Raw genomic sequence first — 26,367 nt, forward strand, 5'->3', positions numbered from 1 at the left:
ATTTTATGTAAATAGTTGCCAGTGCCCGGCAAATTCAAGTTTTGCTTTTCAGAACTTTCTTTTTTTTTTCCGAGTATTTTCAATCCACGATTGGTTGAATCCGCGAATGCGGAACCCGTGGGTACAGAGGGCCCACTGCAGTCTGGAAATATACTCAGAGGCAGCATGTGTTGCTGCCCTGGAGAGTCAGAGCAGAAAAGTGGTATTAAGGCTCAGCGGATCTGTCCGGGTCTTCTGCCAGCCTCCAGACCCAGCTCAGGCTGGCAACAGCTCTGAGCTTCTGCTGTGTGACAGGACAGCGTCTCTGAGTCATCATCGTGGGGTTTGTGACACGTTAACTAAGCTAACAAATGCAAATGTCCAGGACAATATCTGACTTGTCCTGAAGGTTCAGTATTGCTAAGAGAGGAGAAGCAATTCCTGCACGATGATGACATCTTTGGTAGTTATCATTTTTAAATTATTTTAAAATTTAAAGCTACCTTACTACAAAATCCTACTTAAGTGAAATGGAGCATATGCTCTGTGCATCAGCCTTGGGCAAATCACCTTATCTCAACAGTATCTTTCTCCTGTCAGAAATGATGAGTTTGGGCTAAAAAGATTAGACTCCCAAGAGACAAAACAACCAAACTCGATGGGTGAAACTTAATTGGATTCTTCTTTAAAAAAACAAAAAAACAAGAGCTTAATTATTCTTGGCATTGCTGATATTTAAATATGACTGCCTATTAGATATTATGGAATTATTATTTGTTTTCTTAGGTGTGAATTTTAAAAAAATTTTTGGCGTGATAGAGTTTTCATGGGCAGGTAGGAGTACGTTCATTACTAACAGGAAATGCATACTGAAGTGTCATGATGTCTGCAAATGTTTAGGAAAAAAAATATTCAAGTTTGTGTACAGAAAGAGACTGAAAGGAAGAAATAGAGAAAATATACCATTTTTACAAAATGATCTTTGAATTCCCTTTTTGCAGTCATTTCAAATTTCCAAGAGTGCATCAAAACCCTATGACCAAATATATTGAAAATCATTTTTTTAAACCAACAGTCTAGCCGAACAAGAACACATTCTTTATGCTCTAATTTTGGTCTTTAAAAGTCTAAATATTCTGTCCCATCTGCATTATCTTAACAAAGTTTCAAAACTTCTGAGTACACTAAAAATTATAACTTTTCAAAGGACCCTCCTTCACTGGTGGGAATGTAAATTGGTGCAGCCACTATGGAGAACAGTATGGAGGTTCCTCAAAAAACTAAAAATAGAGCTACCAGGGACTTCCCTGGTGGTCCAGTGGTTAAGACTCTGTGCTCCCGATGCAGGGGGCCTGGGTTCGATCCCTGGTCAGGGAACTAGATCCCGCATGCATGCTGCAACCAAGAGCTCGAATGCTGCAACTAAAAGAGCCCACATACCACAATGAAGATCCTGCATGCTGCAACTAAGACCTGGCACAGCCAAATAAATAAAAAATAGAGCTACCATGTGATCCAGCAATCTCACTCCTGGCATATATCCGGAGAAAACCATAATTTGAAAAGACACATGCACCCCAATGTTCATAGCAGCACTATTCACAATAGCCAGGACATGGAAACAACCTCAATGTCCATCTACAGATGAATGGATAAAGAAGATGGGGTGTATATATATATATATATATATATATATATATATATATATATATATATATATACACACACACAATGGACAATCACTCACCCATAAAAAAGAATGAAATAATGCCATTTGCCTGGATGGACTTAAAGATTATCATACTAAGTGAAGTAAGTCAGAAAGAGAAAGACAAATACCATATGATGTCACTTATATGTGGAATCTAAAATATGACACAAATGAACTTATCTACGAAACAGAAACAGACTCACAGACATAGAGAACAGTCCTGTGGTTGCCAAGGGGGAGGGGGTGTGGTGGAGGGATGGATTGGGAGTTTGGGGTTAGCAGATGCAAACTAGTATATAGAAATGGATAAACAACAAGGTCCTACTGTATAGCACAGAGAACTATATTCAATATCCTGTGATAAAACATAGTGGAAAAGAATATGAAAAAGAATATATATGTATAACTGAATCACTTTGCTGTACAGCAGAAATTAATACAACATTGTAAATCAACTATACTTGAATAAAATAAATTTTAAAGAATTATAACTTTTGAAAATTCTGTTCATTAGTTTTATTTATCCTAATTTTTACCAACATTTTGACTCCCTTCCCTTCCCTCAATGATCCTTCATGCTTTTGGCTTTCATCAGGACCTGTCTTGCCTTTCCCCTTTGGATTTTACTCTTGTATGTCTTCATTTTTTCTCTCATCTCCATCATTTACAGAGATTTCTTTCTTCCTTGCTGTCAATATTTTCCTGTAGATTTGTCTCCTGTTCTGGGCAGTATTTTAGTTCTCTAATTTATCCTGCCTTCACCGCACTTCATGTTACCTCTACATCTGTTTCATTATCTTCTATCATCCTCCATTCCCTGGAAAGGGGGACCCCTGGACATCCCCAATGATGCCCCACCCCTCTGTCTTCCTTTGTTAAAGCAACCCTCTGAGTGCTTTTTCAAATCTGGCGTGGTTTTATTTAAAATAGAAAAACTTGGGCTTCCCTGGTGGCGCAGTGGTTAAGAATCCTCCTGCCAATGCAGGGGACACGGCTTCGAGCCCTAGTCCGGGAAGATCCCACATGCCGCGGGAGCAACTAAGCCCGTGCGCCACAACTACTGAGCCTGCGCTCTAGAGCCCCGCGAGCCACAACTACTGAGCCCGCGTGCCACAACTACTGAAGCCCGCGCGCCTAGAGCCCGTGCTCCACAACAAAAGAAGCCACTGCAGTGAGAAGCCCGCGCACCGCAACGAAGAGTAGCCCCTGCTCGCTGCAACTAGAGAAAGCCTGCGCGCAGCAACAAAGACCCAATGCAGCCATAAATAAATAAATAAATAAATAAATAAATAAATAAATAAATAAATAAATAAATAAAATAGAAAAACTTAAACTTTTTTAAAAGATTGAAATGCCAAGGCAGTAGGAATTTTCTCTCCAAGAATGTAAAAACGAAGCCAGCCCAGAACCAGTCCTCCACCGTCAGATCTAGTCTGGTCTTTTGGCGGGAGTTTACTTGGTTGATTAGGTGCTTTGCGAGAAGAAAGCCGGCCCGCCTGCATCAGTGTACTTGGACTCCCATCTGCACGCGGTGGAGTTCACCCAAGTGACTGCTCCTCTCCCCTCCCCCACCCCCTCTGTCCCCACCCCCCCAGCCACTCCCAGAGCTTTCTGTCATTTCACCTTTTCTCTGGTTCACAGAACCCTTGAATGATAATCCTCTTTTATTTTCCTGAACTTCTGAACTCTTCTTGCTTGCGTCTTTTACCTCCGGTCTTTGGCAGTCAGCCTCGGATTCCTTTATCTGCGCTCGGCCTGGCTGATTCTTTTTGCCCACGGAGAATAAGAAGGACCGGTTTCCACCGTCTTTTCTCGCTTTTGACCACAATGCTAGGCCATGCCGCATGTTTTGTTTCCCCTGTTCTCTCCTTCGTTTTAGTCGACTGAACTTTTCCTTTCGTGTCTGGACTCAGAAGCCAGTGATCTTTTTTCCTTTTTCTCTGCTCTCTGGTCTCCATCGTGGGAGCTACCTCGGTGTGCTACCCCTACCCACCTCTTTTATTCTGATTCTGGGCAAACTGAATCGTCCATCAATCCCTCATGTACCACCTCGTCGTGGAAGGAGTTTCCTGCAGTCTGCACACCTGAGCTGGTCAGCTTCAGGAGTCCTGTGTTCAAGGGCTCCTTCAACCTGTGTTTACAGGTTTACTGCCTGGGGTTCTTCATAATCATATAACCTTGCTCTGCTCTCAAAGGTGGAAGGATCATTCCATCATCTCCCTGCCACGTGCAACACTCCTCTGTCCACTCCCCGATCTGGCCCAGTATTTCACTTGGTATTGCATTGCTGTGTATTTCATTTCATTGTCCTGGCATTATTTCATTGTTGTGGCTTATTAGCCATCTCAAACTAGCATCTTTTGTAACCACGTTATTTCTTGTTTTAGACGTAAAAGCATTTGTTTCTTGTCCTGCTTGGGGCTGTGCCTCTGGAAAATTAAATCACAGCCTCCCATATCAATCCCCAAATACTTTTTAAGATGTGTCATGTATTGTCTTCCTTTGAAGGCTTAGTATCACTTATTCTAGGGAACTAAATTTCACCAATGTGTCTCCTGGGATTACAGTCAAAGACTTTGTACTCTAAATTCTCTAAACAAAATTCCTGCCTTGGAATGTTTTTCAGATGACAAAATGCCCTTTCTGAATGACTGGGTGATCAGTTTCTCTCAAATCAGCCAACAACTTGTGTTAAGTCCTTACTCCTCATGGAAAACAAGAAACTCAGTATCACTTCGTACCTCTGACTCTTCTCGGTAAGCAGTTTTTCATCTCTTCTCCCAAGTCTCAACTTAACATCTGGCTGCTTCTATCGCTTTTCTATTCTGGGTCTGTGACTAAAACTCATCAGAAGAAAGCTGTTCTCTGCGAATTGCCGTTAGCATGCCATCAGCCAGTCGGTCCACAGGTATTTACCAAGCAATTCTGGTGGACAGTCATCACAAAAATAGCCTTGGCAAAATCCCACGATGCCAAGGCATTGAATCAAATTGCGAGAAGTCCCCCTCACCTCTAATGGCAAAACGGCAGCACTCCTCTGGGTCATCTGCCCATCTTGCAGGACACACGGTGTCAGGGAGGAAAAACCTTTCCTCTATCCTCTTAAACTCTGTCACCGGGGGCCTGCAAATTACACTAACAAAAGACAAAATAATTGGAGAAAAGGCATACAGTTTTTACTAATATTTTACATGCATGGGAATTTATAGAAAAGAACTAAAACTCGGGACTTCCCTGGTGGTCCAGTGGGTAAGACTCTGCAGCCCCAATGCAGGGGGCCTGGGTTCAATCCCTGGTCAGGGAACTAGATGCTGCCTGCTTGCTGCAGCTAAGAAGTCTGCATGCCGCAACTAAGACCAAGCGAAGGTAAAATAAATAAATATCAAAAAAAAAAAAAAAAAGGAACTAAAACTCAAAGAGGTGATTAGACTCAGGGGCTTATATATCATTTTAACAAAGGAAAGGGGGTTTGGGCTTCGAGGCACAATAAATTGTGGGGAAGTGACTAGGATGTACATGGAAGAGCTAATGGAAGATAAGGGTTATTTCAGTAAAGTCTGTTTATGCAGACTCATCTCGGTGCCGATTCTCTTTCTCTGGTGATATGAGTCGTTCTCCTCCTGGTACAGGAGAGAGGGACTCTTGTCACCAAGGGAAATTTATGCCCAGCTCTAGGTGGATAAGGGGAGGCCAGAGAATTCTTCCTGCATCTGTTGATTCTCAGTTGCCTTCAGCTCAAAATAATCCTTATGCCAAAGTGGCATATTTGGGGTGGGGGGAGACCTCCTGATACCCTTCAATGGTTCCTCCAATAAGTGCAACCGTGCTGACATTTTCTACTGGCACCTTACAGAGAGCAGTGCTTTCTGATTAGCATTCCCATTTTTCAGTTGAATACACTGCAGCTTTGAGAGATGAATGCTTTTCCTTCTCTGATCCAATCTCCAAATGACTCGATTCAGTTCCCTTGTGCAGTTCTGTAATCTCACTGTTCTTCCCTCTCCAGCTCATTCATGTAGCCGCCACTGAAACTGCTGAAAAAAAAAAGTCTATTCTGCTCCTTAACCTTCATAGTGGGGACCCCTTGGTTTCTTCTCCCTGATTCCTCCCACTATCCCTGAGCAGAAGAATGAAAGACACTGAAGCAAAGAGAGACCCAAAGGCAGCTCAACGTTTGCAGCCATAGTTAGAACCCACATCCTGTGCCCCAGATCTCTGTGCCCTGTCGTTCATCCACAAGCTTGCTCTTGTGACCATCTCCTGCTTTAGCCGCGAGGGTTCCACGGAATTCAAACCCTGTCCGCATTGCCTCCAGGGGGTGCTCCTGAGCTAATGGTCCCCCTGATTTCCCAATTAAGGGTCTCCCTAAACATTCCAATATCAAGAAATGTGAGCCCTTTGGGGCAGAAACAAAGTAAGGACCTACAGAATCACAGTGTTTCAGAGTCCCAATAACTCTAGGGCAGGGAGTGTTTTCCCCACTGGAAGAGCGTGCAGGCTGTGAGTTTGATGATGGTGATAGGTCGGTGGACCAGGGGGGCGGCAGATGCCTCCAGCCAGAATCAAGTCTGTTCAGAAGCTTCACTCATGTTTATTTTCTTCTGCCACTAATCCTTCCTAGTGCCCAAATTTCATGATGTTATTTGAGTGGAATTAAATTGGAACAGCTTACATTATCTGATTAATTAGAGTCAGCTTTGACTACAGTGATGAAGAGGTCCAATCCTGTTAGTGTAATATTCCTCCCGTCAGGCTGTGGTTACATAACACTGGGAGGGGCTGGGAGAGACAGTTGGTCTATTCGTTTATGGATATAGGTAATTAACCTGAACTTTGTTTTAAAAAATTAGGAGGGCAACACAATGGAATATTATTCAGCTATGAAAAGGAATGAAGTACTGAGGCATCCTGCAACATGGATGAACCTCAAAATACTATGCTAGGGACTTCCCTGGTGGTCCAGTGGTTAGGACTCCGTAATTCCACTGCACGGGGCACGGGTTCGATCCCTGGTCTGGCAACTAAGTTCCCGCATGCCTTGGCGTGGCCAAAAATATATACATATTATGCTAGAGGATACAAGCCAGATACAAAAGGTCACTGACTGCATGATTCTATTTATAGGAAATATGTCCAGAATCGGGGAATCCACCGAAAGGGCCCACAGATGGGTGGTTGCCAGGGGCTGGGGGAGGAGGGAGTGGGGAGTGATTGGGAGTGGGGTTTCTTTGAGGAGTGATGGAAATGTTTTGGAATTAGGTAGAGGTGGCATTTGCACAACATTGAGAATGTACTAAATGACACAGAATTGTTCACTGTAAAGTGGTTAATTTACATTATATGAATTTTACTTTGATTAAAATACATGTATATATATAGACAGAGAGAGAGACAGACAGACAGGCAGACACAGTGCGTAAGAACTCACCTGATATTGATCTTTTTTTTTTTTTTTTGGCTGCGTTGGGTCTTCATTGCTGCGCGCGGGCTTTCTCTAGTTGCGGTGAGCGGGGGCTACTCTTCGTTGTGGTGCATGGGCTTCTCATTGCGGTGGCTTCTCTTGTTGCAGAGCACAGGCTCTAGGCGCGTGGGCTTCAGTAGTTGCAGCACGCAGGTTCAGTAGTTGTGGCACATGGGCTTAGTTGCTCCGTGGCATGTGGGATCTTCCCGGATCAGGGCTCAAACCCGTGTCCCCTGCATTGACAGGCGGATTCTTAACTACTGCACCACCAGGGAAGCCCACCTGATATTGATCTTTAATTTTTGTATTAATTCTTTAATGGGTCCAAGTGGTGTATGATCTGAAACTCTTGCCATACGCCTTAAAAGGGTTTTCTGTGTGTATGTTTTTAAAATAACTAGAAGAGGAACTTCCCTGGCAGTCCAGTGGTTAGAACTCCACGCTTCCACTGCAGGGGGCACAGGTGGTTCCATCCCAGGTCAGGGAACTAAGATCCCGAGTGCCATGGCACAGCCAAAAAATAATAATAATAATAACTAGAAGACTATGAAGATGAAAGGCATATTTGACAAAAGTTTATGTTAGATAAAGTGGCTCTGAGAACCAGTCAGCAGAGGTTGTTCAGGTCAAGGCCACAAGTGCTAACCGAGAACCCAGTGTTCAAGGCCCGACCCACCCCCAAATGCGGAGGCGAAGAAGACCCCAGCCCCGTCCAACTGGAGATTCTCAAGGAGGGTGTGGGCACAGGAGTGCACAAAACAGAGTATGATAAGTGTGCAAATAAAAAGTGTAAACACAGTCTGACCGAGGGTCTAGGCTCCAGTGTCCCTCTGTAGGGGCTGCGTTTGAGACGGGTCTGGGAGGATGAAGATGGTGATATGAGTATTACAGGCAGAAGGATAACGTGATAAATGGGGGGGGGGGGGCGCGGCAGGAGACCCTGTTTATAGGCATCATCTCCAGCTCGGCCTGAGAAGAACTGGAACTGGGGTGAACCACAGACGTGTGACAGCTGGTGTTCTCACTCTCAGTTTCCATCCTAGTCTGCAAGTCGACTTTCACTTCAGTCCTGTGTCATTTGTCAGGCCCTCAAGCAATGCTGATCTGTGCGCGCGCACACACACACACACACACACACACACTGAGGTACCTATCTCAATATTAAGCTTTCTAACACGCAGGTAGTTTGAGTGATCTCCCTGCCCCTCAAAATCCTTGCATACTTGATCCTTAGGCTTACGTTATTTTAACCAAAGGCAAAGACTGTCATTCTATAACTAAAGGTAAAATTTAAGACATAAGTACACTCAAAGAGGTGATGTAGCATAAAAATATCCTAAACACAGGCACCACATAAAAAGTAGATACATCCGATTTCATCAAGATTAAATTTTTTGGCTTCCAAGGAAGCTATCCAGAAAGTAAAACGATGATCCACAAAATGGGAGAAAATATTTGCAAATCTTATACCTGGTAAGGGTCTGGTATCCAGAATACATAAAGAACTCTTATAGGGCTTCCCTGGTGGCGCAGTGGTTGAGAATCTGCCTGCCAATGCAGGGGACACGGGTTCGAGCCCTGGTCTGGGAAGATCCCACATGCCGCGGAGCAACTGGGCCCGTGAGCCACAATTACTGAGCCTGCGCGTCTGGAGCCTGTGCTCCGCAACAAGAGAGGCCGCGATAGTGAGAGGCCCGCGCACTGCGATGAAGAGTGGCCCCTGCTTGCCACGACTAGAGAAAGCCCTCGCACAGAAACGAAGACCCAACACAGCCATAAATAAATAAATAAATAAATTTAAAAATGGTCCACATCAAAAAAATCTTTACAAAAAAAAAAAAAAAAAAAAAGAACTCTTACAGCTCAACAATGAAAAGACAACTCAGTTGAAAAATGGGTGGAGGATTTGAAGAGACATTTCTCCAAAGACATACAAATGGCCAATAAACACATGAGAAGATGCTCAACGTCATTAGTCATCAGGGGAATGCAAATCAAAACCACAATGAGATAGGACTTCACATCCACACTTATGACCGTGACCAAAAAGGCAGACGGTAACCAGCATTGGTGAGGATGTGGAGAAATGGCTCCCTCAGATATTGCTGGTGGAATGTGAAATGGTGCAGCCAATTTGGAGAACAGTTTGGCAGTTTCTCAAAAAGTTAACCATAGTTCCCACACGACCCAGCAATTCCACTCCAAAGTATATAACCAAGAGGAATGAAAACATTTATATCCACACAAAGACCTGTACAGGAATGTTCACGACAGTATTATTCATATTAGCCGCAAGGTGGAAACAACACAAATGTCCATCAATGGATGAGTGGATAAACCAAGTGAGGAACACAGAATATTCTTCAGCCATAAAAAGGAATGAAGTACTGATTCATGCTACAACATAGACGAACCTTGAAAACATTCTTCTAAGTGAAAGAAGCCAGACACAAAACTCACATACTGTAGGATTCCTTTTATAGGAAATGTCCAGAAGAGGCCTATCTCTAGAGACAGAAGGTAGCTTAGTGCTGGGGGTGAGGGGAATGACTGTTAAACACAGAGTTTCTTTTAGGGGTGATGAAAATGTTCTGGAGTTAGCGGTAATGGTTGCACAATGTTGGAATATACTAACAAACCACTTAAAAGGAGTGAATTTTATGATATATGTATTATAGCAAAAAAAAAAAACCCCAAAAACTAAGGTATAAATCACCTTGATGAGCTCCTGAGAGCAAACGTTAGCTGGGAGGATAAGGGTGAAGCAGCAGGAAGTTGCAGGCGTCCAGGCTGGCGGTGTAGACAGGCCCAGACAGGAGAATGGGCCCTCTGCCCTAAACTACAATCTGTCTTGGTCATTTTAGGTCATATTTCCTGCCCATCTTTCCTCTCCCACTGTAGAAGGAAAGTCACCTCAACTACGGGAGGGAAAGTAACCAAAATCGACATTCATTTGGAAGTCATTTCGGGCACCAAAAAACAGACAAGTGACTTTCAAAAAGTGCAACCAGCAAAACATGTATCTATTTTTCTCACAGCTAAGAAAGAGAAAGGATAGTGACAAATCCTGGCTTCGGGAAACGCTCACTTGCCAAAAGATTATCGAAAGCATGTGGTCCCAACTCGATTGCCTGTCTCTCCACACACGTCTCCAGATGATGGAGTGAGCTGGGCGTGTTTACATAAAACACGGTCCTCGGAGCCCAGCAGATGTTTGCTGCCTTCCAGGAGGGGCAATCGGATGGCCGGTTTGGTTACGTGGCACTGCCCACTTGAGAAGGTAACTTGGGAGCTTAGTGCTGAAGGAGTATCCTTGGGGGATCTACCAGCTGGGATCAGGTGTCTGAACCTGGACGGAATAATTACACACCCCCTTTCACGACAAAAGGAGATACCCATTCCATAACCCGAGAGGGGGATTTGACTGTCAAATTGTTAACAGACCTTGGATCGAGCGAAAAGCTTGGGAGGGAAAAGCAAGCAGCCTTTGGATGAGTCCTGAGGTAGGTTGGATGGTCTCCTGAAAGACTCCTAGTCTCTGATTAAACTTCTGCCATCTTCCCTCCTACACTACTGTCCAGAGCAATCACTGAGAGTTTCAAGAAGGTCTTTAACTTATGGCTGCGGTTCATGGTACAATTATGCGGCACTGATAAAGAACCACATGGATTAATACGCGGGATCATAAAACGTTTTTTTTTACAGAGGCACGTGAGAGGAAGTATTTCACAACAGGTCAGAAGGGGACCAAATATTTCAAGTCTGTGGCTTCTTCTGTCTGGGGGAAGAGAGCTGGCCCGAAGATGAGACGAAGTTGGGGGAGTCGGTATGGGGAGTGAAGAGAACGCCAGCTCGCAGACACAGTGAAAAGGCTGGGACCACAAAAGTGGGATGAGACGGGGAACAAAAATTGCCTCTTGCTAAAGAGTTTGAGAAGTGGCTGCTGCTAACGTACGTGATTTGAAGATTTTTAAAAAATCACCGTCCAGCCTCCACCTATAGACACCCAGAAGCAGAGAAACACAAGATTAAAGAAGAATTCAGAGCGGTCAGTAAACACAAGACCATACCACCTCCTCACCTGGACCATAGGTGCCTCTGCCCATCTCTGCCTGGGGTTTTAAGAAAAATGCTGATATTGGTCAGTTTTTAACCCTAACTTAAGTTGTTGTCATTTAAGCCTTTTCTGGACAGTCTCTCTTCTAAGATCTTGGCTTTTAAGTTAACCTAAATGCGCCTTCTATTCTTTTCCATTATTTTCCCTGTAACTTCTTGGGGCCTTTTCAGGTTCTATTGGGGTTCCCTCCAAGCATGGATTCTCTGAGCCTGAGTCATACTATATCACGTAACTGCTAGCCCCGTGTGGTCCCAGAGCACTTGAGACGTGACTAATCCCAACTGAGACGTGACTAATCCCAACTGAGAAGTGCGCTAGGTGTTAAAATACATGTCGTCTATCAAAGACTGAGATAATTTAAACTCTTTTAAAATATTGGTTACAGGTTGAAATGGTACTATTTTGGGTAAATGGGGTTCAATAAAATATATTATTAAAATCGATTTCATCTGTTCCTTTTTTCCTTTTTTAACGTGGCTGCTAGAAAATTTTAAGTTGCACCTGCGGCTCATATCCCATTTCTATTGGACAGAGCTACTTGGAGCTTTTAATACATGGCAGCACACGGTGAATCTCTAGGAGGAGACTGTAGTATGCAGGGTTTCCAAACACATATGACCACACAACCATTTTTCACATGGCATCTTGTTCTAGTTGTATATTGATTCTCCTTCACAGGCCCCCAAAACATAATCATGTCCATTAATTCCCAGGAGCGGCTTGGAATCCTGTTTAGTGCATGACAGTAGCTGCAGTGCTCAGCCCAGAAGTGCACCTGCCAAAGACATTCACTTATGGGGAGAGAAAAAGCAGTTGAGGCCTTTTGAGGATGTAGCTCGTGATCCTGACCGCTTTAACATGGTCAAGATCAGCAGAGTAACTTTTCTGTCGGTGTTCAACGTGAGGGTGGTTTTAACAAAACCAAAATGAAAGTACATTTTATCATTTCACTATATCCCACAGAACCTGATATTTGGATGGTACCTAATCCAATGCCCCACGTCATATTCTAGATCAGGGACCAAATATCCAGCCACTAATAATTTACTGAAATATCTACTGAATGTCCAGTACGTGCCAGGCTCTTGTTTCATGTTCACCAACAAGCTTACCCAGTTGGTACTATTATGACCAGTCCAATTTCATAGGTGCTGGGAAGATCAGAGAGGTTGGACCACCTCTCTGAGGTCACACAGCTGGAGGGAGGGGCTGGTATGCGTCTCCACTATGCTTTGCTGCCTCTGGGAAGGGGAGGGACTTGCAAATATAATACATCAGACCTAATATTTCAGCTCTTGCGGATAGTAAGGTACAGTGTTTGCAATAGACAAATGACTGCTTTAATATATTCAAAAGTAATATAATTGTTTTAAACAATTTTAGAGCATTAAAGTAACAAAATGGAAATGGAAACAGCCAGAAAAACCCTTGCTTTTCCACTTTTTCATACCTACAGGTGGAAGTTTGCTGTGATGTTTATTTTAGTTTACTTACATCTACATACTGGACATCCTTGTCTTTTGTGAATTTACATACTAGAGTTTCCGTTTGCAGAAATGGGAACAAGACTCCCTTGTAAAAAGCTTTGAGCTTTTCAGATTTCAGGGCCAAGTCAGAGAGAGATTGGGGTTATATTCAGCTGTGATTTCTACCCGGCACCCCCAGATCATTTAACGTTTTGAAGGTGTTTGGCTATTAGTTAGTTCCTACCTTTTTCAGGAGGTAGAGAAGGAAACGGAAGCACAGAACAGAGGGAAGCCTCCTTCCCTGGGCCAGAGCCGACTCCAGCAACAAGGATCCTGACTCAGAGCATTAGGTTATGCTGCCTCCTACTGGCCAGAGTGAGACTGCACAAAACACACCGGGAGGAAAATTGTAATTCAGCGCTTCTCAACAGAATTACTATAGACTCTTTCTAAAGGGAAAAATATATATCTTAAATATACCTACAGTCCGTAGATTGAAAAAACACCACTCTAAATCATGCAAATAATGAAGTTCAAATAGCAACCAAGCCTTAAATTCAAAGAGGTGCCTTCAGTTTCCACGGGAGATCCTGCAAGGCAATTAATTACCTTTGTTCTCAGGTCAGGTACCTCCTGTAGTTCCTGCAAAAAGTCTGGCAGTAAGGATGACCTTGTATCAAGGGCATCTCTCTACTTAACTTTTGGTGCTGATTCTAACTCCATTCCTACAGAAACATATTCTTCCCTTGGCTTCTGTGAACCTGTACTTACCCCTCTTCTTTGCCATCTATACCTTTCTGTCTTTTCTCCTCAAAAATGGGGAGGACATCTTTGCCCTGTTTCAGCCTCCCATCCTCTTACACGTTCTTGTAATGAGATCTCCTCACTCTGACGCCTTCCAGTCAGACCTTCTCCGTCAACCCTTCCGGCTTCCAACGCCTTCACAGGCAGAATCAGTCTCTCTCTCCTCCAGGCAAACACATCACCCTATCCTGAACTCTGTCGCCTTGTGTAAACAAGGTATCTGTCTCCCCCTCTAGTCCTCCAGTAATTTGAGGACAGAAGACCACGTCTTAGACACTTTGGAACAATACCCTTATTGATATCACCTGAGCTTGAAAGTATGCTCAGCATCGTTAAAGGAATCATCTCGACTAAGATGTCTGAATAAGACAATAAGTTAAGTTCATGACTTAATAAGACAAATACATAAAACACTGGAATACAAAATGAAATGGGAGAGATAAATGGCAGGATACAGAAGCCGATAAAGCCTTGGACCAAGAGAGCACAAAGGAAGAAACAATCGCCTCCAGCTACATGTAGAGAGAGGAAATGGCATTTGAGGCTGATCTGAAATGATAAGTATGTATGGGGGTTGAAGTGGGGAGAGAGGAGTTGTCATATATAGAAACTACTCTGGACAGAAGAAATCCAAATAAAATAAAATAAAATACAAGCCTCTGAGACAGGAAAGTGTGAATATCTTCTACGAGCAAGGAAATTGCTGTTTTTTCCAGAGTCTTCTTTCAGGAGGGAGAGAGAAAAAGGCAGATGGGGTCAGGTCACTGAGGGTCTTAAATGTGAAACTAAGGAGAGTAGTAGGACATCTTGACCAGGCAGGAGCTGGGATGGAGTGTCCGTGGGCCGGTGGAGCACAGACACTCCGGTACCCAGGTATCCAACTGCGTCCAACTTGCCCTTGGGCGCTGTAGTACTTCTGGGAAAATGACTTGAACTCAGTCAGCCCCAGGAGTTCGGACATATGTAGACAGAGGACCTGGTGTGAGCAGCTTCGAGGGAGGGTCCATGGAGGCTGCGTCTGACTGGGAAACCAGGCACAGCCCCAAGGCTGAGCGTGGGGAGGGGACAGGGGAGGGAGTCCCAAGCGCCCCAGGGCAGCGGGCACCAGAACTGGGGTGGTGTATGCAACCGTGATGAAAGGGCATTTTCTTCACCTCTGGAACACTTTGGGACATGGGCAACTTTTGGAGGGACATCCCCTGCCCACCTCCACCTCAGATTGAGTGTACAAAGGAGATAGCATTCTCTTCTTTATATAAGAGCAATGATTTCCAAATTCGAGCGTGCACCAGAATCGCCTGGAGGGCTCGTGAAAGCGCCCCATACGGGGCCCCACCCCCATAGCATCTGAGTTAACAGGTCTGGGGTGGTGCCCCCAAATTTGCATTTCCAGTACGTGCCGAGGCCAGGCGGATGCTGATGGTCCAGGCGCCTCTCTTTGAAAACCGTTGTGCAAGAACATCCCTGGGAGGAAAATGCTGTCTAAGAGTAGGATCCATGCCTGTTCTGTTCATCATGGAGTTCCCAGCACCTAGCAATGTGCCTGAGACATAAAAGGACCTCCAGAAATATAAGGCTAAGAGCTGGTCCTGAACAGATGCAAGGCCAGAGAGCACGTGACACATAAAAGTCCGATCACAGAGGGAGAGACTGCCCCCGTCTTCAGACGGAACAATGTTGAGATGGGTGTAACACCTATTTTGTTTTAACATTTAATGAGTTTTCTTAAATTTTTTTTTTTTAATAAAATGTCACAGAATTCTACCACAGCTACCGCCTCAGACTTTCCTCCTCTCCCTCCCAGCAGGTAAGCATATCTTGCATTCAGTGTGATTCCTTCTCATCTTTGTCTTTATGAATTGATCATATATATATACATATTCAATGTTTAATGCTTTATTTATTTAGTTATGATTATTTAATATTTTTAAATGTCATGAGCACATCATCTAATGCATTTCGTGGTGCGCCTAATTCTGTTCATTATGGGGTTTTTTTTCCCCTTAAATTGTGGTAAAATAGATATAACTTAAAATTTACCATTTTAAGTATACAGTTCAATGGCATTAACTACATTCATTTTGTTGTGCAAATATCACCAACCCATCCATCTCTGGAACTTTTTCCTCTTCCTGAATTAAAACTCCATACCCATCAAACACTAATTCCCTTAACATTATGTTTTCATGGTCCTTCAACTGGAGACATTGACTTGTCCTATCAATCATTTTAACTGCTATATAGCATTCCATGATATGACTGTGCAACCTTTATTTTCCCACCTCCTTTTTGATGGAAATTTAAATTATTTCCAACTTGCAGCTATTACAAATATTCTGATATATGACTCTTTCTTTGTACATACATCCCCCTAGGAGAGGAATTAATAAGAATCAGAGGATATATCCATCTTTACTAGAGAGCATTCAATCCCTCCCCAAAATGGCTCTACTAATTTCTATTCCTGCCATTAGCATAAGACAACCCCAATTTCCCCACACGCCTGACAACATTTGGTCTCACTGGACTTTTAATTTTTGCCAATCTGGTGGATATAAAATGGTGTCATATTTTCATTTGCATCCTTTTTTTTTTAAGTGAAACCAAGCTACACATGCAGTTTTTTAAAAATATTTATTTATTTTATTTTTTTGGCTGCGTCATGTCTTAGTTTTGGCACTCAGGATCTTTCGTTGTGGTGCGCGGTCTCTTCGTTGCAGAGCGTGGGCTTCTCTCTAGTTGTGGCGCACAGGTTTTCTCTCTCTAGTTGTGGCGCGCAGACTCCAGGGAGCGTGGACCCTGTAGTTTGCGGCACGTGGGCTCTCTCTAGTTGAGGCGCCTGACCTCAGTAGTTGTGGCACGTGGTCTTAGTTGCCCCATAGCATGTGTGATCTTAGTTCCCCAACCAGGGATGGAACCCATGTCCCTTGCATTGGAAGGCGGATTCTTAACCACTGGACCACCAGGGAAGCCCTTCATTGGCATTCTCCTGATTTCTGGTTAGGTTGAACATCTTTTTATGTATTTATTAGCAACACAAATGTCCTCTTTTCTGAATTCCCTGTTCATATCTTTACCACTTTTCTATTGGTTTGTTTTTTCTTGTTGATTCATAGGAGTTCTTTACATACTTTAGAAAGTGTTCCTTTGTTGATTATGAGTTACAAATATCTACTCCTAGTCTGTGGCTTGCCTCTTGGTGTAAGTATCTTTTTTATTCCACATAAGTTTTAATTTCAATATAGCCAAATTTATCATTTTTTTTCCTTTTTACTTGATGCTTTTTGCAGCTTACTTAAGAGCTCCTTCTTGCTCTGAGGACATAAAGAGAAACTCTTATACTTTCTTTGATAAGTGTTGATTTTTTTGTGTGTGAGTATGTGTGTGAAAGCATTAATTTATTAAATCTATGCATTTTAACATGCATTTTAATGTGTATGAGGGTTGGGACCACAGTGTGGAAGCAGAGACATCAGTTTGGGGACTGTCTTAGTTTGGGATGCTATAACAAAATACCATAGACTGGGTGGCTTAAACTACAAATATCTACAAATATCTATTTCTCTCAGTTCTGGATGCTGGGCAGTCCAAGATCACAGTACTGGCAGATTCAGCATCTGGGGAGAACCCTCTTCCTACTTGTAGATGGCCACCTTCTTGCTGCATCTTCACATCACAGAGGGGGAAGGCTCTGATCTCTTTCTCTTCTTATAAGGGCACTAATTCCATCATAGGGGCCCCACACACGTGACCTCATCTAAACCTAATTACCTCCCAAAGGCCCCATCTCCTGATACCATCACATTGGGGGTTAGGGCTGCAACATATGAATTTTAGGGGGATACAAACATTCAGTCCATAGCAGAGACCATTGCAAGTCATTCAGGCAAATGAAATATGAACTAGGAAGAACCGGTGGAGGAAAATAATGAATGGATTTGAGCAATATTCAGTAAAGTAGAATCAACAGGAAGCCAGACCCGGCAGAGGAAATCACCACCAACAAACTGTCAGGGGTGCGCACCCATTTTAAGTGAATCACAGAATCTCCGGGTAGAAAAGGATCTCAAGGCTCATCCAGTACAACCGCCCACGTGTTGTGTGGACCCGGCCACCAAGCGTGGAAACGGAAACATGCCTGCTCACTCTCTTTGGAGAAAACAGTACCACCGCAGCCAGGTAGACCGGCTCAGCTCAGAGAAATTCAAGCCAAGGAGGGCCAAACCTGAACCACGTCCAAAACCAGACATGGTCCCTGCATTCCAGACATGGGTGCCCTGAGAAACTTAAAACCGATTTCTGCCTCCGCCGTTATTTATTTATTATTCCTCACTTGTATCCTGTATGTCTAGTTTCGTGTCTGGAGGCCCCGAGGCCGGGTCCACCTCTGAGCCGTGTCCAGCGCAAGCCTCACACATTGCAACACAGAGCAAGTGCCAGACAAGGACAGGAGCCCTCGGGTAGGATGAACTCAATCTGTGATTCTTTTCCCAAGCAGCCTCACAGCAGAGGAGGTAATTAAGGAAGATGGTGTATCTGGGAGCAAAGGGCGAAGTCAGCCGCGGATTAAGTATGGGGAACAAAGAATGTGAATAAATAGCTGCTCCTCTGCTGGCAGAACAGTGAACTCTAGCCCACTTAGGGCTTGGTTCTGGAGCCAATTTTTATTTAACCAATTGTGAGAGCAGGAAATAGACAGGAAGCCTGAATCTTATATCTGCACAGACACATCATCTCTACCTGTGTTCTCTGCTTCTCCCCTTCCTCGCCTCTTCCTCTCTTTTCTCCTCCCCCCACCAAATACTAGGGAGAATTGGGCTTCTAACACTCATCATTCATTACAATATGACTTAGACACTAGGGGGCAGGGGAGAGCCAATTACATGCAATTCAGAAAAGCGGGAAGAAATGCACCCGAACCAAGTAACCAAGACCCTTCATTTATTATATTGCAGAACCAACCCCTGAAGGACAGGCAGCTGGAAATGGCTGGGATAGGATCTCTGGCTAGAAGGCAAGAGCAGCTTTCCTTAATGGAAGAGGGAATGGAATGGTGGAGGGAAAAACTGGAAAATGAATCAGGAGTGGATGGCTCTCAAGGTCTCAGGATTTAGGGGGGGTGGGGGGAGTAATCTATGCATTTTTGGAAATTATGTGCAAAACCTCACTCATTTCAATCAGTGAAGACAGGAAGAGAGAGGGATGTGAAAATGCAGTTAAAGAAAATAAACCGGTTTTATTTCCCTCCGTGTTATCTCTCATGTATCAAAGAGACAAAGGGAAAACTTAATTTTGTAGTCTTTGCTACTCTCGGGGTGCAAACAATGAAAGCTTCACTTTATAGCACCAAATTAATCACTTTTGTGCTTAAGAAAAATGGGATTCGCCAGAGACAACACCACAGCATAGTGGGATCTTGTGGAATGTGGCTAAATTTTGGGTGGTGCAGAGCCAGAATTTCAGAAAGCATCATATTGTTAATTGTATTTCAGTGGAGAGTACCCTCCTCGGCCGATCACACTCAGAGCCATGCATGCGGGGTGCTGCAGGAAGTGGGTCTCAGGGGGAGCCCCAGGCTTGGTGGAGAGAGGGGAGACCCTCCAGGGGGCTTGCAGGGGACTTCTTAACTATGGGGTCTACTCCAACGAGCTTCCTTCCTTTTGAAATAACCGATTCACTTCTTCTGAAGTCAAACACCATGACTTGAATTTCTTGTGACCTTTTTTTCTTGCCAAAAAAGCTATGCTTTTTACCAAAGATTGTAAAAGACCACTGAAGAAAATAAATGATTATTGTAATGACTGTAGCATTAATGAACTAATGGAATAATAATGCACTCCCTATATTTCCAATTGCTCCTCTCAATTCAGATTCTGTTCTCCCCCAGCACTTGCCACCATATTACTCAGTTTGGGGGGATCACAGACCCTTCTGGGGAGCTGATAAAAGCTAGGAACTCTCTTCCCAGAAATGCACAAGTAGGTACAATTTTGCACGTAATTTCAGAAGGTTCATAGATCTCCCCCTGCCCTTTCTCTCCAAAAAAAAAAAAAAAGAAGAAAGAAATCCCTGAGACCTTGACTTAGCACTTGGTATTACAGCAATTCTCTTTCATTGATTGGGATCCTGACCTGTTCACAGAGTCCCAACACTGAGCACAGCACCTGCAAACTAATAGCTGCTCAAAGATAAGGCTTATTGTTCACCTGACTTTTCAGGTAAGAATGATGATGGAATGAGGGACTTCCCTGGTGTCCAGTGGCTAGGGCTCCACGTTCCCAGTGCAGGGGGCTGGGTTTGATCCCTGGTCAGGGAACTAGATCCTGCATGCCACAACTAAAGATCCCATGCTGCAACTAAAAAGAAAAAAAAGATCCCGCATGACGTAATAAAGATCCCGTGTGCCACAACTAAAAAAAAAAAGAGATCCTGCATGCAGCAACAAAGATCCCTCACAGCCAAATAAATAAATAAATATTAAAAAAAAAAAAAAGAATGGTGAAATGATATTTAAAAACAGGGGGAAAGCATGTGTATGTCGCTCAAGAAAAAAAAAATTGATTGGCCTTTAAGCTGTTACCATTTTTACTGGGATTTGGATCACTGGAAAATTTCATAGTGTGACAAAAGAGCCAGTTTCTCTTATATAGACAGGGATCTGCAGCCTTAGCCCTTGAGAGAGTTAGATTGATCTAGAAAGATGTGTAGTTACAAGAATAAGCCTAGGGACTTCCTTGGTAGGACAGTGGTTAAGAATCTGCCTGCCAATGCAGGGGTCCCAGGTTCGAGCCCTGGTCCGGGAAGATCCCACATGCTGCAGAGCAACTAAGCCTGTGCGCCACAACCACTGAGCCTGCATGCTGCAACTACTGAGCCTGCGCACCTAGAGCCCGTGCTCTGCAACAAAAGAAGCCACCGCAATGAGAAGCCCGTGCACCGCAACGAAGAGTAGCCCCCGCTCGCTGCAACTAGAGAAAGCCCACAAGCCCGCACGCAAAACAAAAACAAAAACAAAAACAAAAACGAATAAGCCTAGATAGAGGCCTAGGGGAAAACAGAGAACGCCCCCAAAAGATCAGGATGCAGCTAAAATCTGCCTTAGGGATCTTGTTCCGTTCTAGAACCTGCCCACCAGGACGATGCTGGCTGTGAGGGGAGTCGACAGTGAGTGGTTCCAGGCACAGACGCTACTTTGCTTTCCCACGAGAGCTGCCAAGGCCCCATCTTTCCTTTCCAGGCTCTGAATTTATTACCTCCGGCACTCCTGCTTCTGGATCTGAATTTCTGCCCCGCTCCGCCCCCCACAGAAACCTACCTTCCGTAGGGGTTCTGACACTCGCCCCCAGGCCCTAAGCCCTGCTAGCAGACAGTTCTAGGGCTGCAAAGCCAGGCCTGCAGGGGGTGATGGGTGGTGCGGAAGGAACACTCCTGTAATCTGCTGGGGAGCAAGGGATGGCCTAGTGGATCCTAGTCTGGCCTGGGCTGAGAGGAAGGGAGAGGGGAGAGCAAGGTGTCCAGAAGGTGTCATCCTAATGGAAGCGAGCATTTGTAGTCCCTGCCTCGAGGTGGAGTGTAAGGGATAATGTCTCAGGCATCTGTGTGACCTCAACCTTGGTCCAGCAGACTGTGACCCTTCCGGTCAGGCCTCATTTGTGTGAGAGGACAATGCAGATGGACAACACCCCACTTGGGGGAGGGGGAAGGTGGCTGCAGGAGGGTAAACCATCCTGCTATTTGCGGGGAAGCATAAGAAGCAGGCTGCGTTCTCAGTCACTTGACAAGTGCTTAGTGAGTGCCTGCATCTTCGAGTGCGGACTTGGGGGACAGATGGCCCGGGTTCAAATCCAAGTCCTCCACTTTCTGCCACTGTGACTTTGGACAAGTTACTCACTGTCTCTGTGCCTCTATTTTGTCACCTATAAATGGATAATAATGGTACCTACTCCATCCGGTTGTTCTGAGGATTAAGTGAATTAATCTGTGCCGCGCTCTTAGAAGCCTGCCTGGCGTGCACACAGCAAGCGATTTGAAGTGTTAACTGTTGTCACTACGTTGAACCCATAGCCATGGTCCTTGCCTGCATGGAACTGACAGTCCATGAGGAAAGCAGAACAAACACTGTACAATCCACCCACCAAACTTAGCTACCAGAGCATCCATACCTGCTTCCTCTTCTGTCTCCATCCAGGTGCCAGAACACCTCGCCTCTCCCCTCCTTCCAGGATCTTGTTCTACCAGCCACCCTTCCTCTTTCCTACATCTTTAGTCTCCTGTGCTTTGCTTTACGCACCTGTTCAAAGCTTCTCAGGTTCTAAGAAACAAACCCCTCCTCCCCCTCAAGTAAATGTCTCTCTTCTTCTGCCCCTTCTACAGCACGCTTCTTAAAAGAGGTGTCTACACTCATTATCTGCACTTGCCAACCCACACTCACTCCTCGGCCCCCTACACCCCGTCTTCCACCTGCACTTAAGTACCCCAAGGCCACTAAAGCCAATGATCTATTTTTGGTCCTTATGTCGATTTTCTGTAGCACATGACAATGTTGACTCCTCCTACCTTCTTACAATTTTCGATCCCCCAATTCCAGAGTAACTCTCTCCTGTCACTCCTACCACAGGCCAGAGAATGCACGAGGCACTGGGAGGGAAAGGTATTCAGTCTCCCCAGGAGCTTGTGGCTTTTAGTGGGAGGGGGGAGCAGGGTGAGGTGTGGAGGAGAGATTAGGTACATGGAATAATTGCAAATCAGCGGGATGAATTCTAGGATAAGGACCAAAATAGGACGACGCAGCTGGTTCCTTCAGGACGCTCAGGGGAGAACCCATTTCCTTGCCTTTTCCAGCTTCTGGAAGCTGCTCACATTGCTTGGTTTGTGGCCCCATATCACTGTGACCTCTGCTTCCTTTGTCTCAACTCTTCAGGCTCTCTTGCCTCCCTTTTTTGCTGTATAAGGATCCTGCTGTTACACTGGTCCATCCAGATAATCCAGGAAAATCTCATCAAAAAAAAAAATCCTTAATGGGACTTAGCTGGTGGTCCAGTGGTTAAGACTCTGTGCTTCCACTGCAGGGGTCATGTGTTCGATCCCTGGTCAGGGAACTAAGGTCCCGCATGCTGTGTGGCACGGCCAAAAAAAAAAAAAAAAAAAAAAATCCTTAACCACATCTGCAAAGTCCCTTTTGCCAGGTAAGGTAACACAGCCACAGGTGATTAGGATGTGGATATCTCTGGGGACCACTATGCTGCCTACCATAGATGCAGTTCTCCCTGGAGTAGCCAGACAACTGTTCAGAGAGAAGACTCTCGGAGGGGAATTTTATAGGGTTAGTTCTTATTTGCCAGAAGGGGAGATAAGGTGGTACAAGCAAAGGACTAGCGCCTGACGAGATGTTAAACGTAGAAAGAGAAGGTGAGCCTGGAGATCTGTAAGCACCCAGCACGGTTGCATGGCTGAAGAACAGGAAGAGGGTACCTTCTCGAGATTATATGAGAGAGGAAAAGTAGAAGCTGGATCGTGAAGGTTTTTGTTTTGTTTTTTTTTAACCATATTGAGTCTGAAATGTATCTGAAATGCATTTACTTGGCCAATGCCATTACTTTAGACTGTGCTATTTTTTCTTTAAAACGTTCTTTAGGGACTTCCCTGGTGGTCCAGTGGGAAAGACTCCATGCTCCCAACGCAGGGGGCCCGGTTGGATCCCTGGTTGGGGAACTAGATCCCGCATGCATGCCGCAACTAATAAGAGTCCGCATGCCTCAACTTAGAAAAGATCCTGCGTGCCGCAACTAAGACCGGGTGCAGCCCAGATAAATAAATAAATAAATAAACCTTGGGAATTATCATTAGAAATAAATAAATAAATAAATAAAATAAAGCAAATATTCTAAAAAAAAACAACTTTAAGTTGACTCACTTTTTGTCCTAAAGAATAATGCTCACGAAATCCAGGTTTTATATGTTAGTTATATCTTTCCAGTGTGTGTTAAAATGTGTATGTAACTACAAAATGTTCTTCCCTGTACCCCCTAAAATCACGCACACCCATGAATGAGTACCATACTTTGAGAAATGGAGCCAGAGGCATGGAAACCACCTAAAGGTTTTGAGCAGGGAAAGAAAGAACATCATCAGGGTTGCCTTGGATCAATATGCTTCCCGTAGCATTAATCACTTTGGACTGAACGGAGACCGGTGAAAATCACAGCAGAAAGCCCGTAAGTTAGGAGACTCCCACAGTAGTTGAGGGGAGAGGTGAGACATGAACAGAGACAGGGACTGTGGGAGGGGAGGGGAGGGTTTGGATGTGAACAATATCAAGGTGGTAGAACTGATGGGTAACAGTGAAGACCGGAAATGGAAAGGGAGGAGCTGGGGATGACTGCCAGGGTTCTAGCATGTGCAGTGCAGCAGATACCCGTCCATCCACCAAGATGGCACATAGAGGGGGAGCTGACGGGCGGGGGAGGGGGGCAGGGTCAGAAGGGAAAGAATTGCTTTGGTCTGGAACATGCTCGATTTGAAGCGTCTGTGGAACACCCATGTAAGTACTTGAATGCCTGTGTCTGTGGCTCTGGGGACTGGGGCATCATAGAGAGCCAAGCTGTCCAGTAGAAATAGGCTGTGAGCAACCTATGTCATTTTAAATGGTCAGGTGGCCATATTAAAAAAAAAAAAGTACAGAGATAAAATGATATATTTTATGTAACACAACATATCCAAAATATTCTATTTCAAGATGAATCAATAGAATAATCACAAAGATATTTTACATTCTTTTTTCATTTTCAGTCTTCAGAATCCAGTGCATTTTTGACAGAGAGCACATCTCAGCTGGGACATTCCAGGCACTCAAAACGCACCACAGAGAGTGTTACCGTATTTATTGGACAGCACGGCTCTAGAGGCACTTGCTGTAGGCAGGCCAGGGTGATCAGATGTTCACCTGCGGGATGGTGGAGGCTGAGGACCCTGGTCAGATACTGAGGGTGATCGGATTTGCTAAAACTGGATTTTACAAGGAAGCGCACAGATGGGTCTAGGAGAAGGTTCAGGAGCCTGACTGAAGTTTGGCCGAGCAAATCATCTTTGTCACAATTCCACCCATGACACCTGATCAATATAACCTTTGGAGTGGGGCTGGTAAATGCGTATTTTTAACAAGCCTCCACCAGGTAATGAAACCCAGGAGGACCATCTTTCAGTTGGAGCCAGTAGGACCTGAGAACTCAGGGGAGATGGTTCCCAACAGGATGGGGCTCTGATGAGCCGCCTGGGGAAGACTCATAGAAAGAAAAAAAGCTGATGGGGGGAAGCACAGAGAGAGGCTTGTGTTTAGGGCAAAGGAAGGGAAGGACGAGAGCTCTGGTGGAGTATCTGTCCCCAACACCGTAGCCTGGCTCCAGGCTAATCGAGGCATCGTGGCTTAGACCAGAGTCCACAAACTCCGCTCGGGAGAATCTGACTCAAGCTGTCCTGGAGCTGCCGGAGGGCTCCAACCCCAGGGGCTGGGGGAGGAAGGAGTGGGCTCTGAGGATGCTCGCCTCCCACACAAAGCGGGGATCAGCCTCTTGCTGGCCCAGACATTCAGTTTTGAAACTCCGCAGGGCTCTGTCCAAGGTCTCTTTCTTTTTCTTCCTCTGCTCTCATTCCTGGTTAATCTCACCCCTTTCCGGGGCTTCAAACTCCATTTACATGCTGATGGTGCCCACATTTGCATCTCAGACTCAGTGCCCACCCCTACTCCAAGGGCCAGACCTCGCTTTACCAATTGCCTTCTGCCTAGAGTATCCGGCGGGCGCCTGAAATTTAACATTTCCAAAGCTGAACTAACCCCCAAACCTGTTTGCCTGCTAGTAAGTTCCTGTTTCAACTAGTGGCCTCACTACTCACCCGGTTCCCCCCAAACTAGAAATCTGGGTGTCATCTTACGCTTCTTCCTCCAACCATACATGAAATCACCTGAAATTCCTTCCTTTGTCTGTATTCCTGCAACGTCAGTTCGGATACCCTCGACCCCATGCTTGACTAGTACAATTCCCTCCTCACTAGAGATGTGGCCCCATTCTCCCTTCTGGGAGAGGGCATCCTCCCAAGTGTGGTACAGCCTTCTTTTACAGGCTAAACTTGTAAAACCCAAATCTGACAAACTCTGCTGACCACGGCTTAAACAGCAAACTCCTCAGCATGAAACATGCATCCTCACAGAGGGCCCTACTCACCTCTGTTGTCACCTTCCCCCAATCCCCAAAATCTTTTTTTCTAGTTGTGACACTTTTTTGTTAAAAGATAAACACAAAATATCAAAATGCGCCAAACAACTCACAAAATCGATTTTAAAAGGGAGGAGATGAGGGGAGTTAAGATATCTGTATCCTCCTTCCCTGATTCCGAAGGTCTGGAGTGTTGCCTGGGGACTGCCTGTACCTGCGTTTCCCCAGGCGATTCAGAGGCAAATCTAGGTTTGTCAACCAGTGGGTTATGCCACTCTGACAAAAGTCCAACACATCAAAGAATCTAGGCTACTATGTTCTTTCCTAACTTCCTGTAGGGCTGCAGAGAAAAGACAGAGGAGCCTGCATCAGCCTGGTCTCCTAGACCGCATCACGATTGCAGCCTCACCTAGGTCAAAACCCTGGGGAATTGCCAAGCAGAAATTTTAAGAATGAAAAGGCCATCTGCGTAGCCTACAAACCTGACAACAGAACCTACAGCACCTTTCGGTTAAAAAACACTCCTGCCCCAAAATACATTTGGAAAACGTTGAACCACTCTAGAAAAGTTTGATCGGCATCCCCTCCGTCACTTCTCGGTTTTAAGGGAAGCCCTAAAA

General features: G+C 44.8%; 1 long non-coding RNA gene across 8 annotated transcripts in view; it reads right to left on the reverse strand.

Annotated features, from left to right (window-relative positions):
- LOC132357267 (uncharacterized) overlaps nt 1–26,367 on the reverse strand; it is a 71,091-nt gene that overhangs the window by 42,742 nt on the left and 1,982 nt on the right. For 5 of the 8 annotated variants that reach the window (XR_009500191.1, XR_009500196.1, XR_009500194.1 and 2 more), the window contains exon 2: nt 7,119–7,384. The exons of the other annotated variants lie outside the window; for them this stretch is intronic. This is a non-coding gene — a long non-coding RNA (uncharacterized LOC132357267). The remainder of the gene's footprint in view (nt 1–7,118; nt 7,385–26,367) is intronic. 8 annotated transcript variants of the gene reach the window in all.

The sequence above is a fragment of the Balaenoptera ricei genome, chromosome 2, assembly GCF_028023285.1.
Source record: "Balaenoptera ricei isolate mBalRic1 chromosome 2, mBalRic1.hap2, whole genome shotgun sequence".
NCBI lineage: Eukaryota > Metazoa > Chordata > Mammalia > Artiodactyla > Balaenopteridae > Balaenoptera > Balaenoptera ricei.